Consider the following 16,056-nt stretch of genomic DNA (forward strand, 5'->3'; position numbering starts at 1 on the left):
TCCCATGAAGTGATGGGAACAGATGCCATGATCTTCGTTTTCTGAATGTTGAGCTTTAAGCCAACTTTTTCACTCTCCTCTTTCACTTTCATCAAGAGGCTTTTTAGCTCCTCTTCACTTTCTGCCATAAGGGTGGTGTCATCTGCATATCTGAGGTTATTGATATTTCTCCCAGCAATCTTGATTCCAGCTTGTGTTTCTTCCAGTCCAGCCTTTCTCATGATGTACTCTGCATAGAAGTTAAATAAGCAGAGTGACAATATACAGCCTTGACGTACTCCTTTTCCTATTTGGAACCAGTCTGTTGTTCCATGTCCAGTTCTAACTGTTGCTTCCTGACCTGCATATAGATTTCTCAAGAGGCAGGTCAGTGGTCTGGTATTCCCATCTCTTGAAGAGTTTTCCACAGTTTATCATGATCCACACAGTCAAAGGCGTTGGCATAGTCAATAAAGCAGAAATAGATGTTTTCCTGGAACTCTCTTGCTTTTTCCATGATCCAGCGGATGTTGGCAATTTGATCTCTGGTTCCTCTGCCTTTTCTAAAACCAGCTTGGACATCAGGAAGTTCACGGTTCACATATTGCTGAAGCCTGGCTTGGAGGATTTTGAGCATTACGTTACTAGCATGTCAGATGAGTGCAATTGTGTGGTAGTATGAGCATTCTTTGGCATTGCCTTTCTTTGAAATTGGAATGGAAACTGACCTTTTCCAGTCCTGTGGCCACTGCTCAGTTTTCCAGATTTGCTGGCATATTGAGTGTAGCACTTTCACAGCATCATCTTTCAGGATTTGAAACAGCGCCACTGGAATTCCATCACTTCCACTAGCTTTGTTCGTAGTGATGCTTTCCAAGGCTCACTTGACTTCACATTCCAAGATGTCTGGCTCTAGATTAGTGATCACACCATCATGGTTATCTGGGTCATGAAGATCTTTTTTGTATAGTACTTCTGTGTATTCTTGCCACCTCTTCTTAATATCTTCTGCTTCTGTTAGGTCCATATTTCTGTCCTTTATCGAGCCCATCTTGGCAGGAAATGTTCCCTTGGTATCTCTAATTTTCCTGAAGAGATCTCTAGTCTTTCCCATTCTGTTCTTTTCCTCTATTTCTTTGCATTGATCGCTGAAGAAGGCTTTCTTATCTCTTCTTGCTATTCTCTGGAACTCTGCATTCAGATGCTTATATCTTTCCTTTTCTCCTTTGCTTTTCGCCTCTCTTCTTTTCACAGCTATTTGTAAGGACTCCCCAGACAGCCATTTTGCTTTTTTGCATTTCTTTTCCATGGGGATGGCCTTGATCCCTGTCTCCTGTACAATGTCACGCACCTCATTCCATAGTTCATCAGGCACTCTATCTATCAGATCTAGGCCCTTACATCTATTTCTCATGTCCACTGTATAATCATAAGGGATTTGATTTAGGTCATACCTGAATGGTCTAGAAGTTTTCCCTACTTTCTTAAATTTGAGTCTGAATTTGGTAATAAGGAGTTCATGATCTGAGCCACAGTCAGCTCCTGGTCTTGCTTTTGTTGACTGTATAGAGCTTCTCCATCTTTGGCTGCAAAGAATATAATCCATCTGATTTCGGTATTGACCATCTGGTGATGTCCACGTGTAGAGTCTTCTCTTGTGTTTTTGGAAGAGGGTGTTTGCTATGACCAGTGCATTTTCTTGGCATTCCAGTCCCCTATAATGAAAAGGACATCTTTTTAGGTGTTAGTTCTAAAAGGTCTTGTAGGTCTTCATAAAACCGTTCAACTTCAGCTTCTTCAGCATTACCGGTTGGGGCACAGATTTAGATAACTGTGATATTGAATGGTTTGCCTTGGAGACGAACAGAGAACATTCTGTCGTTTTTGAGATTGCATCCAAGTACTGCATTTCAGACTCTTTTGTTTTACCATGATGGCTACTCCATTTCTTCTGAGGGATTCCTGCCCACAGTAGTAGATATAATGGTCATCTGAGTTAAATTCATCCATTCCAGTCCATTTTAGTTCGCTGATTGCTAGAATGTCGATGTTCACTCTTGCCATCCCTTGTTTGACCACTCCAATTTGCCTTGATTCATGGACCTGACATTTCAGGTTCCTATGCAATATTGCTCTGTATAGCATCAGACCTTGCTTCTATCACCAGTCACATCCACAGCTGGGCATTGTTTTTGCTTTGGCTCCATCCCTTCATTCTTTCTGGAGTTATTTCTCCACTGATCTCCAGCAGCATATTGGGCACCTACTGACCTGGGGAGTTCCTCTTTTAGTATCCTATCATTTTGCCTTTTCATACTGTTTATGGGGTTCTCAAGGCAAGAATACTGAAGTGGTTTGCCATTCCCTTCTCCAGTGGACTACATTCTGTCAGATCTCTCCACCATGACCTGCCCATCTTGGGTTGCCCCGCAGGCATGGCTTGGTTTCATTGAGTTAGACAAGGCTGTGGTCCTAGCGTGATTAGATTGACTAGTTTTCTGTGAGTATGGTTTCAGTGTGTCTGCCCTCTGATGCCCTCTTGTAACACCTACCATCTTACTTGGGTTTCTCTTACCTTGGGTGTGGGGTAGCTCTTCACGGCTGCTCCAGCAAAGCACAGCCACTGCTCCTTACCTTGGACGAGGGGTATCTCCTTACCGCCGACCTTCCTGACCTTCAACGTGGGTTAGCTCCTTTAGGCCCTCCTATGCCCATGCAGCCACGGCTCCTCGGGTTGCTCATCCTGGCCGCCGCCCCTGGCCTTCAGCGCAGAGTGGCTCCTCTCAGCCGCCCCCTGGCCTCGGACACGGGGTAGCTCCTCTCGTCCGCCGCCCCTGACCTCGGACGCATGGTGTCTCCTCCTGGCCGCACTGACCTCGGACACGGGGTAGCTCCTCCCGGCCACCGCCCCTGGCCTCAGACTTGGGTAGCTCCTCTCGGCCACGCTTAGTGCGCTGGATCGCAGGCACCCGCGCTTGGGCTTAATAGTGAGAATAGGTCTTTCTCAAGTGGTACACTGGTAAAGAATCCTCCTGCCAAAGCAGAAGACACAGGTTACACGGGTTCAGTCCTGGGATGGGAAGATTTCCCTGGAGAAGGAAATGGCAACCCACTCCAGTTTTCTTGCCTGGGAAATCCCATGGACAGAGGGGCATGGTGGACTACAGTCCATTGGGGTTGCAAAGACTCAGACATGACGGAGTACTTGCATGCGCACACACACACACGCGTGTGCACGCACACACACACAGACACATACACAGACACACACCCAGAATTAAGAAGATTGGGTATTTTTATTTTTCACAAACCTGTTAGAAAACCAGTGGTAAAGGGCAGCGGCTGTGCCTTGCTGGAGCAGATGAGGAAGAGCTACCCCACACCCAAGGTAAGAGAAACCCAAGTAAGATGGTAGGTGTTACAAGAGGGCATCAGAGGGCAGACACACTGAAACCATACTCACAGAAAACTAGTCAATCTAATCACACTAGGACCACAGCCTTGTCTAACTCAATGAAACCAAGCCATGCCTGCAGGGCAACCCAAGATGGGCAGGTCATGGTGGAGAGGTCTGACAGAATGTAGTCCACTGGAGAAGGGAATGGCAAGCCACTTCAGTATTCTTGCCTTGAGAACCCCATGAACAGTATGAAAAGGCAGAATGATAGGATACCAAAAGAGGAACTCCCCGGGTCATTAGGTGCCCAATATGCTACTGGAGATCACTGGAGAAATAACTCCAGAAAGAATGAAGGGATGGAGCCAAAGCAAAAACAATGCCCAGCTGTGGATGTGACTGGTGATAGAAGCAAGATCCGATGCTATAAAGGGCAATATTGCATAGGAACCTGGAATGTCAGGTCCATGAATCAAGGCAAATTGGAGTGGTCAAACAAGAGATGGCAAGAGTGAACGTCGACATTCTAGCAATCAGCGAACTAAAATGGACTGGAATGGGTGCATTTAACTCAGATGACCATTATATCTACTACTGTGGGCAGGAATCCCTCAGAAGAAATGGAGTAGCCATCATGGTCAACAAAAGAGTCTGAAATGCAGTACTTGGATGCAATCTCAAAAACGACAGAATGTTCTCTGTTCGTCTCCAAGGCAAACCATTCAATATCACAGTTATCCAAGCCTATGCCCCAACCAGTAATGCTGAAGAAGCTGAAGTTGAACGGTTTTATGAAGACCCACAAGACCTTTTAGAACTAACACCCAAAAAAGATGTCCTTTTCATTATAGGGGACTGGAATGCAAAAGTAGGAATTCAAGAAACACCTGGAGTAACAGGCAAATTTGGCCTTGAAATGCGGAATGAAGCAGGGCAAAGACTAATAGAGTTTTGCCAAGAAAATGCACTGGTGATAGCAAACACCTGATGATGTGATCACTAATCTAGAGCCAGACATCTTGGAATGTGAAGTCAAGTGGGCCTTAGAAAGCATCACTACAAACAAAGCTAGTGGAAGTGATGGAATTCCAGTGGAGCTGTTTCAAATTCTGAAAGATGATGCTGTGAAAGTGCTACACTCAATATGCCAGCAAATCTGGAAAACTGAGCAGTGGCCACAGGACTGGAAAAGGTCAGTTTCCATTCCAATTCCAAAGAAAGGCAATGCCAAAGAATGTTCAAACTACCGCACAATTGCACTCATCTCACATGCTAATAAAGTAATACTCAAAATCCTCCAAGCCAGGCTTCAGCAATACGTGAACCGTGAACTGCCTGATGTTCAAGCTGGTTTTAGAAAAGGCAGAGGAACCAGAATTCAAATTGCCAACATCCGCTGGATCATGGAAAAAGCAAGAGAGTTCCAGAAAAACATCTATTTCTGCTTTATTGACTATGCCAAAGCCTTTGACTGTGTGGATCACAATAAGCTGTGGAAAACTCTTCAAGAGCTGGGAATACCAGACCACCTGACCTGCCTCTTGAGAAATCTGTATGCAGGTCAGGAAGCAACAGTTAGAACTGGACATGGAACAACAGACTGGTTCCAAATAGGAAAAGGAGTACGTCAAGGCTGTATATTGTCACCCTGCTTATTTAACTTCTATGCAGAGTACATCATGAGAAAGGCTGGACTGGAAGAAACACAAGCTGGAATCAAGATTGCTGGGAGAAATATCAATAACCTCAGATATGCAGATGACACCACCCTTATGGCAGAAAGTGAAGAGGAGCTAAAAAGCCTCTTGATGAAAGTGAAAGAGGAGAGTGAAAAAGTTGGCTTAAAGCTCAACATTCAGAAAACGAAGATCATGGCATCTGTTCCCATCACTTCATGGGAAATAGATGGGGAAACAGTGGAAACACTGTCAGAGTTTATTTTGGGGGGCTCAAAAATCACTGCAGATGGTGATTGCATCCATGAAATTAAAAGACGCTTACTCCTTGGAAGAAAAGTTATGACCAACCTAGATAGTATATTCAAAAGCAGAGATATTACTTTGCTGACTAAGGTCCGTCTAGTCAAGGCTATGGTTTTTCCTGTGGTCATGTATGGATGTGAGAGTTGGACTGTGAAGAAAGCTGAGCGCTGACAAATTGATGCTTTTGAACTGTGGTGTTGGAGAAGACTCTTGAGAGTCCCTTGGACTGCAAGGAGATCCAACCAGTCCATTCTGAAGGAGATCAACCCTGGGATTTCTTTGGAAGGAATGATGCTAAAGCTGAAACTCCAGTACTTTGGCCACCTCATGCGAAGAGCTTTTGGCCACCTCATGCAAAGAGCTGACTCATTGGAAAAGACTCTGATGCTGGGAGAGATTGGGGGCAGGAGGAGAAGGGGACGACTGTGGATGAGATGGCTGGATGGCATCACTGACTCGATGGAGGTGAGTCTGAGTGAACTCCAGGATTTGGTGATGGACAGGGAGGCCTGGTGTGCTGCAATTCATGGGATCACAAAGAGTCAGACACGACTGAACTGATTTAACTTTTTTAAAATTTTCTTTTAAGACAGTTATAGATTCACAGTAAGTTACAATGATAAAAGAGAGTGGGCTCTTGTACTCTTCATCTCCTTTGCCCAATATGTTATATCATACTAACGATAGCACAATATCAGAACCAGGAAATTGACATTGGTATAAAATAATTACATAGCTCTGACTGAAAGACATTTTGAAAGTGTTACAGTGTGTTATAGCATATATTTAATAAATATAGCATTAAAATGTTGACAAGGATTAATTGACACTTTCAGGGATTCACACTGACATTGCAACCAACAGGGTGGCTTTGGGCAAGTATATTTCTCATCATTAAAATAGTCTTTTAGTGATGGTGAAAAATAGTTTTCTGATCTGTAAAACTCAGATAACAATTATTTTGTAAGTTTGTTGTGAAGAGAAAATGAAATAATGTGTTACTGCCTGTAGGGAAGTGCCTAACACAGATAGTTCAGTTCAGTTCAGTTGCTGAGCTGTGTCCGACTCTTTGCAACCCCAAGGAATGCAGCACACTGGGCTTTCCTGTTCATCACCAACTCCCAGAGCTTGCTCGAAATCACATCCATCAAGTCGGTGATGCCATCCAACCATCTCATCCTCTGTCCTCACCTTCTCCTCCCACTTTCAATCTTTCCCAGCATCAGGGTGTTTACCAGTCAGTGAGTTCGCATCACGTGATCAGAGTATTGGAGTTTCAGCTTCAACATCAGTCCTTCCAGTGAATATTCAGGATTGATTTCCTTTAGGATGGGCTGGTTGGATCTTCTTGTAGTCCAAGCGACTTTCAAGAGTCTTCTCAAACACCACAGTTCAAAAGCAGCAGTTCTTCGGCGCTCAGCTTTCTTTATAGTCCAACTCTCACATCCATACATGACTACTGGAAAAACCATAGCTTTGAATAGACGGAATTTGTTGGCAAAGCAATGTATCAGCTTTTTAATATGCTGTCTAGGTTGGTCATAGCTTTTCTTCCAAGGAGTAAGCGTCTTTTAATTTCATGGCTGCAATCACCATCTGCAGTGATTTTGGAGCCCAAGAAAATAAAAGTCTGTTACTGTTTCCATTGTTTCCCCATCTATTTGTCATGAGGTGATAGCACTGGATGCTGTGATCTTTATTTTCTGAATGTTGAGTTTTAAGCCAATGTTTTCCCTCTCCTCTTCCACTTCCATCAAGAAACTTTTTAGTTCTTCTTCACTTTCTGGTGTCATCTGCGTATCTGAGGTTATTGATATTTCTCCCTGCAATCTTGATTCTCGCTTGTGCTTCATCCAGCCTGGCATTTTGTATGATGTACTTTTCATATAAGTTAAATAAGCAAGGTGAAAATATACAGCCTTGACGTACTCCTTTCCTGATTTGGAACCAGTCTGTTGCTCCATATCCAGTTCTAACTGTTGCTTCTTGACCTGCATAAAGATTTCTCAGGATACAGGTAAGGTGGTCTGGTATTCCCATCTCTTTAAGAATTTTCCACAGTTAGCAAAAACAAGTCATCAAAAACAAGACCAGGAGCTGACTGTGGCTCAGATAATGAACACCTTATTGCTGAATTCAGACTTAAATTGAAGAAAGTAGGGAAAACCACTAGACCATTCAGGTATGATATAAATCAAATCCCTTACAGTGGAAGTGACAAATAGATTCAAGGGTTTAGATCTGATAGAGTGCCTGAAGAACTATGGATGGAGGTCTGTGACACTGTACAGGAGGCAGTGATCAAGACCATCCCCAAGAAAAAGAAATGCAAAAAGGCAAAACTGTTGTCTGAGGAGGCTTTACAAATGGCTGAGAAAAGAAGAGAAACTAAAGGCAAAGGAGAAAAGGAAAGATATACCCATTTGAATGCAGAGTTCCAAAGAAGAGCAAGGAGAGATAAGAAATTCTTCCTTGGTGATCAATGCAAAGCAATAGATGAAAACAAAAGAATGGGAAAGACTAGAGATCTCTTCAAGAAAATTAGAGATACCAAGGGAACATTTTATGCAAAGATGGGCTTGCTAAAGGACAGAAATGGTATGGACCTAACAGAAGAAGAAGATATTAAGAAGAGGTGGCAAGAATACACAGAAGAACTATACAAAAAAGATCTTCATGACCCAGATAACCATGATGGTGTGATCACTCACCTAGAGATAGACATCCTGGAATGTGAAGTCAAGTGGGCCTTAGGAAGCATCACTATGAACAAAGCTAGTGAGGTGATGGAATTCTAGTTGAGCTATTTCAGATCCTAAAAGATGATGCTGTGAAAGTGCTGCACTCAATATGCCAGCAAATCTGGAAAACTGAGCAGTGGCCACAAGACTGGGAAAAGTCAGTTTTCATTCCAATCCCAAAGAAGGGTGATGCAAAGAATGTTCAAACTACCTCACAATTGCACTCATCTCACATGCTAACAAAGTAATGCTCAAAATCTTCCAGGCTAGGCTTCAACAGTATGTGAACCATGAACTTCAAGCTGGTTTTAGAAAAGGCAGAGGAACCAGAGATCAAATTGCCAACATCCGTTGGATCATCCAAAAAGCAAGAGAGTTCCAGAAAAAAAAAAATCTACTTCTGCTTTATTGACTACACCAAAACCTTTGACTGTGTGGATCACAACAAACTGTGGAAAATTCTTAAAGAGATAGGAATACCAGACCACCTTACCTAACACAGATAAGCACTTGAAAAATGATAACCATTGTTATTAATCATTGAGTTAAGTAAAAATTTAAGATTATTCTGTCAGAATAAACCGAAGTAAGAGTCAAACAAAAATCGACCTGTTCTCACAGGAACTAACACCAAGCTTTGAATCATCTTGGTCCTACTGGAATAAAGCAATGTTTCTCAAACTGGAGTTCAGAGATCTTGAAGGTACCCAAAAACCTTTCAAGGGATTCACAATGTCAAGTCTATAGTGATGACACTGAAACAGTGTTTGTCCCACAACATTGTAAATCAATTATACTCCAATAAAAAATTTTTTTAATGTATTTGCCTTTTCACTGTATGGATATTTACATTGACAGTGCAAAGAAATGGATAAAACTGCTAGAATTTTAGAATAAATCAAGGCAGTAGCACAAAATTGTACTTGTAAACATTATATCCTTTAGCACTAAGTACCTGTGGGAAGAAATGCCAAATTCATTTTAGAATGTTATTGAATAAGCACTTAATTATGAATATTATTAAATCTCTCTTGAGTACCTGTCATTTTAATATTCAGAATGACATCAGGGGCAGTACACATAAAACACCTCTTCTGCCTTCAAATTAAGATGTTAGCTTGAGAAAAAGCATTTTTTAAAATATTTGAGTTTTTTGCTTAGCCATCCCCTTTCTTATGGAACATCATTTGTTCCTGAAAGAATGATTGACATACTGTGGTTTTTCAGAGTCAGATATTTGGGCAAAGATTTCTTGAATGACATTAACCTGTCATTTCAAAAGAAGAACATATAGGGAATTACCTGGTGGTCCTGTGGTTAGAAGGCTTCCCAGGTGGCTCAGTGATAAAGAAGCCACCTGGCAGTGCAGGAGATGCAGGAGACTCAGGTTCATCCCTGAGTTGGGAAGGAAATGGCAACCCGCTCCAGTATTCTTGCTTGGAAAATCCCATGGACAGTGGAGCCTGTGGGCTACAGTCCCTGGGGTAGCAAAGAATCAAACACGGCTGAGCAACTGAGCAGGTGCGCATGTTGGTGGTTAGGACTCTGTGCTTTCACTGCTTAGGGCAGGTTCAGTCCCTGGTTGGGGAACTAAGATCCTACAACCCCCACTGCAAGGCCAAAACAACCCCCCCAAAACCAGATAGTGTGTGTTTCAAAAGATAAAATTCAAGCGTTTAAGCAAAAATTAGAATTTTTGGAAGACTTGCATACATCACCATGAACTGGACAACTTCCCCATAAATTAAAACTTTGCTCTGTATTCTATAATAACCCATTTAGGAAAAAAATTGAAGAAGAATAGAAAAATGTATATGGAAAATATTTTTAAATTAAAATCTTAAATGGCAAAAAATATAAACTTTTACTGATGAGACTAGTGGCAATGAAAAAAGTCTAATTTTTTATGTAGTACTGCATTTGGAATTTATACATAATTCAGTGAACCAGTATTTTCCAACGGCCAAAGCAAGATACACAATTATGTATAAATAAAAGACTACATAGACCAGTGGATTTTAATGTAATAGAGTTGGAGTAATAACAAACTTGCCTTCAAAATCACTGCAGATGGTGACTGCAGCCATGAAATAAAAAACGCTTCTTTGGAAGAAACGCATGACCAACTTAGTGTATTAAAAAGCAGACATTACTTTGCCGACAAAGGCCTGTACAGTCAAAGCTACAGTTTTTCCAGTAGTCATGTATGGATGTGAGAGTTGGACAGTAAAGAAGGCTGATTGCAGAATTGATGCTTTCTAACGGTGGTGCTGGAGAACCCTTGAGAGTCCCGTGGTCTGCAGGGAGAGCAAACCAATCAATCCTAAAGGAAATCAATCCTGAATATTCATTGGAGGGACTGATGCTGAAGCTGCAATACTTTGGCCACCTGATGTAAAGAACTGACTCATTGGAAAAGACCCTGATGCTGAGAAAGATTGAAGGCAGGAGGAGACGGGGACAACAGAGGGCGAGATGGTTGGATGGAGAGCATCACAGACTCAATGGACATAAGTTTGAGCAAGCTCTGGGAGAAGGTGGAAGACAGGGAAGCCTGGTGTGCTGCAGTCTGTGGGGTCAATAATAAGCATCAGACACAACTGAGTGACTGAACAACAACAAGAGTAATAAAAATTCATTGGTAAGAATCTGTAGGTTTCAACAAACTTTAAGAAACTATCACAGTAAATCTGCATTATGTATTGGCTGCTCCTACATCATTGCTGTAAGTGTCTTTAAATCTTTTGTCCATTTTTGTTAAGAGTTGTTTGTGTTTTTACTGAGCTGTAAGGGTTCTTTAAATATTCTAGATAAAAGTTCTCTGTTTTCATATATTTTCACCAGGAGTATAGCTTGCATTTTTACTTTCTTAGAATCCTTTGAAGAGACTTTTAAATTTAATTGAAATCCACTTTAGCAATCGTTCTTGTGTGCTTCTTGATATTTGTTATATCTAACAAATATTTCGGAGGAGGCAATGGCAACGCACTCCAGTACTCTTGCCTGGAGAATCCCATGGATGGAGGAGCCTGGTAGGCTGTGGTCCATGAGGTCGCTAAGAGTCGGACACGACTGAGTGACTTCACTTTCACTTTTCACTTTCATGCATTGGAGAAGGAAATGGCAACCCACTCCAGTATTCTTGGCTGGAGAATCCCAGGGACAGAGGAGCCTATTGGGCTGCCATCTATGGTGTCGCACAGAGTCGGACACGACTGATGCGACTTAGCAGCAGCAGCAGCAAGAAATATTTAACTCAAGTTCATGAAGATTTTCTCTAATTTTTTGTTTCAGAATTTTATAGGTTTACTTTCTACATTAGGTCTACAGTATATTTCAAGTTGATTTTTGTGCCTATATGAGGAAAGGGTCAAAATTCATTTTTTAAAACATGAATTGTTGCAAAACAGTCTTTCCTCCACTGAATTATCTTGGCATCTGTATTAGTTTCCCTATGGCTGTTATAATAAATTACCACAAATCTGGTGGCTTAAAATAACAGAAATTTATTCTCTCACAATTTTGGAGGCCAGAAGGTTGAAACTACAGTGTCTATCAGTTCAGTTCAGTTCAGTCACTCAGTCGTGTCCGACTCTTTGCAACCCCATGAATCGCAGCACGCCAGGCCTCCCTGTCCATCACCATCTCCCGGAGTTCACTCAGACTCACATCCATCGAGTCAGTGATGCCATCCAGCCATCTCATCCTCTGTCGTCCCCTTCTCCTCCTGCCCCCAATCCCTCCCAGCATCAGAGTCTTTTCCAAAGAGTCAGCTCTTCGCATGAGGTGGCCAAAGTACTGAAGTTTCAGCTTTAGCATCATTCCTTTCAAAGAAATCCCAGGGTTGATCTCCTTCAGAATGGACTGGTTGGATCTTCTTGCAGTCCAAGGGACTCTCAAGAGTCTTCTCCAACACCACAGTTCAAAAAGCATCAATTCTTCGGCGCTCAGCCTTCTTCACAGTCCAACTCTCACATCCATACGTGACTACTGGAAAAACCATAGCCTTGACTAGACGGACTTTAGTCGGCAAAGTAATGTCTCTGCTTTTGAATATACTATCTAGGTTGGTCATAACTTTTCTTCCAAGGAGTAAGCGTCTTTTAATTTCATGGCTGCAATCACCATCTGCAGTGACTTTGGAGCCCCCCCCCAAAAGAAGTCTGACAGTGTTTCCACTGTTTCCCCATCTATTTCCCATGAAGTGATGGGACCAGATGCCATGATCTTTGTTTTCTGAATGTTGAGCTTTAAGCCAACTTTTTCACTCTCCTCTTTCACTTTCATCAAGAGGCTTTTTAGCTCCTCTTCACTTTCTGCCATAAGGGTGGTGATCATCTGCATATCTGAGGTTACTGATATTTCTCCTGGCAATCTTGATTCCAGCTTTTGTTTCTTCCAGTCCAGCCTTTCTCATGATGTACTCTGCATAGAAGTTAAATAAGCAGGGAGACAATATATAGCCTTGACGTACTCCTTTTCCTATTGGAAACCAGTCTGTTGTTCCATGTCCAGTTCTAACTGTTGCTTCCTGACCTGCATACAGGTTTCTCAAGAGGCAGGTCAGGTGGTCTGGTATTCCCATCTCTTGAAGAATTTTCCAGTTTATTGTGATCCACACAGTCAAAGGCTTTGGCATAGTCAATAAAGCAGAAATAGATGTTTTTCTGGAACTCTCTTGCTTTTTCCATGATCCAGCAGATGTTGGCAATTTGATCTCTGGTTCCTCTGCCTTTTCTAAAACTAGCTTGAACATCAAGGAAGTTCACGGTCCACATATTGCTGAAGCCTGGCTTGGAGAATTTTGAGCATTACTTTACTAGCGTGTGAGATGAGTGCAATTGTGCGGTAGTAAGACAATAGTTTGTAACATATTGAATAACATCCATATTTTAGTGCACATTGCATAATTCAACTATGAATGTTAGATAGGGAAATTTCCTATAGGTGCATGAACAAATTATGCCCAACTTAATAGCTTAAAACAACACTCATTTATTACTTTACAGTTTTAGAGGTCAGATACACAAAATGGGCGTCAGTGGGCTATAATTGTTAGTATGGTTTTATTTCTTCTGGAAGCTCTTGGCGAGAATCTCCTTCCTTGCCTTTTCAGCATCTGGAGGCCACCCACATTCCTTGGCTCATGAGCCACTTCTCTCTTCAAAGCCAGCAATGAAAAGTCTTCCTCAAGTTGCCATCTCTCTGATTATGACTTTTCAACCTCACTGTTCTCCATTTGGGGATATTTGTGATTACAGTGGGCTCACTCAAATAAGGGCGTCCCTGGTGGCTCAGCTGGTAAAGAATCTGCTTGCAGTGCAGGTCTGGGTTCGATTCCTGGGTTGAGATCCTCTGGGGAAGGGAAAGGCTACCCACACCAGTATTCTGGCCAGGAGAATTCCATTTACTGTATAGTCCATGAGGTTGCAAAGAGTTGGACAGACGGAGCGACTTTAACTTTCACCCAAATAATCCAGGTTCATCTTTGTATTTTAAGCTCAACTGATTAACTAACTACCTCAATTCCAACTGGAACCTTAATACCATGTTTTCATGTAAGTTATCATATTCACATATTGGGAAGTAGTCATCTTTGTGAGGATGAAATTACAGTGCCTATTGCATCCATTCATAGGGAACTTAGTTAACAATTCATAGGGAAATTAGGATGTCATCATCCTCTCTATAAATTGTGAAGTAGTTCAAGGGCAGTTATTATATTCTTTTACTAAAGGTAAAGTAACTGCACATCATTTTCAAGGTCAGGACACATGTTCAACAGGAAAAAAATATGTCTCTAAGTTATAAAATATTTTAAGAGTAGGCTGCACTGTCAAGTATTTTGGACCATTTCTAGTCTTGAAGTATGTATTTCTCTCCTTATTAGATTATTAAGTACAAATCTTATCCTTGTTTAGTAATTACAATATCACATTTTTTTGCGTATTTTACCAGTTAAGATTGATGACATCTTAAAGAATCACTCAGCACAGTGGCTGTGCATAATAAATACTAACTAAATAATTAAACATCTTATTATTCCTCATAGTCTTTTAGATAGGGTGGCAAAAAGTGAATGAGATAAAGAGTGTCCTTTCCAGTATCATGGCATAGGTGGAAGAACTGGGACCTCCAAACTTGTGCATTCATCTCAGTGAGTTAGTTATAGTTCCACAGAGAAACTAGTTTTTTGAAGCAATGCTTTCTAATAACATTAAACCCCCAAATATAATTGATTCAGCTCCTCCTTAATTCATTCAATATTTGATAGTATTAGAAGAAACGGAAATGTGCCAGAGAGGTTAAGTTATAGCCTACTTTGAATTAAATCTTCTGGAGTATTGAAAATAAAGTCTTTTATGAAGGATTGGGAAAGCTGATTTGTTCTTGCCTAGAATAATGATTTTATATATAGATGTCTGCTGTTCTCCTTATAGTCTTGAAATCTGTGGAAGCCACAACTCAAAATGACTCATCAAATGCCATGGTGACAGTGAACAGAAATATTTTGAAAGATATTACCTGAGGGGTTTTGCTCTGAGCCCAATTATAAGCAGACAGGCTTGGTCTGTGTGTTCCCAATGTATTATATGAATTGATGGCAGCACAAGGGCGTAAAATACCAGCTAATTTGGTAGTACAGAGAGTCTACTAATTATAAAACGGTAAGTACTAAAGAAATACTTGTATGAAAGTAAAGTTATCTCAATTATCTGAAAATTCATGATGTATTTTGTGTGGATTAAGATAATTTTAATGCCATGATTTTATAGTTTTATTAAACATTGAACATATTCCTATAGCACTTGATTCAGTCAGTTCAGTTAAATACATTAAAGGAATACAAATTCATGTTAAACAAATAGAGAATTTAAGCATATTTGAAAATCAATGCATTTCCTCATTACTATTTTTGAAAAGTGTATCTACATTCATTAGTGTGAATAATCAGGACCAATTGTTCATGTGGATAATTTTACTTATTCCAAGCTATTGTATATTCGCAAAAACCTTTTACCTCTTTGTTATGGGACTCAATTCCTTTTTCAGATGTCTCAATCCAAGAGCAGTTTAAATAATGGGACGGAGTTTTCTAGTTGGGGAGACGGCTGCCTGCGTAGCTCATTTTTAAGTTCCAAGTCATTTCTCAAGCTTGGGCCAACTACCCATATTTATTCTGTTTTCTCCTTATCTAAATTCTGGGGACTCTTTATTCTTTTTCCTTCCAGTCCTGCTATCACTCTGTAGTTACCTTGGGATTCCTCTCTCTTAACTAATGGTGAAATGAGACTAGATGCTTCTATCTTTTCCCTAACTCAGGGATCTTATAGGTACAAAGACCCCCAAATTTCCAGAGTTCCTCCAGGCTACAGTCTTCCTTACCACTTGCTGAATTTTCTACTTGTCCAGGTCAAGCTGATTGATTGGATTTATAATGAAAGCTTAAAGGTAAGACTGTTGTTAGTATCTGTTTGCTAAGTTGTGTCCCACTCTTGCGACCCTGTGGACTGTAGCCTTGCTCCTCTGTCCATGGGATTTCCCAGGCAAGAATACTGGAGTGGGTTGTCATTTCCTTCTCCAGGGGATCTTCCCAACCCAGGGATAGAATCGGCGTTTCTTACGACTAACTTGCATCCCCTGGCAGATTCTTTACCACTAGTACCACCTGGGAAGCCCGGGTGTAAGATAGGGCCCCTTTAAAAAAGTGAATTCTTCAGGGAGATCATTTGTATCTTTGGATGAACCATTACACCAGTGCTTGCCCTTTGATTTCATGGGATGGACACACAGAAAATACTGGTGTCTTTTTGGCATATATGCATGTATTCTCAGTGGCGTCCAAGTTTGCAACCCCTGGGACAACAGGCCAACACGCTCCTCTGTCCATGGAATTTTGCAGGGAAAAGTACTGGAGCGGAATTTTGCAGGTAAGAATACTGGAGTGGGTAGCCAT

Source organism: Capricornis sumatraensis, chromosome 21 (genome assembly GCF_032405125.1).
Source record: "Capricornis sumatraensis isolate serow.1 chromosome 21, serow.2, whole genome shotgun sequence".
Taxonomy (NCBI): Eukaryota; Metazoa; Chordata; class Mammalia; order Artiodactyla; family Bovidae; genus Capricornis; species Capricornis sumatraensis.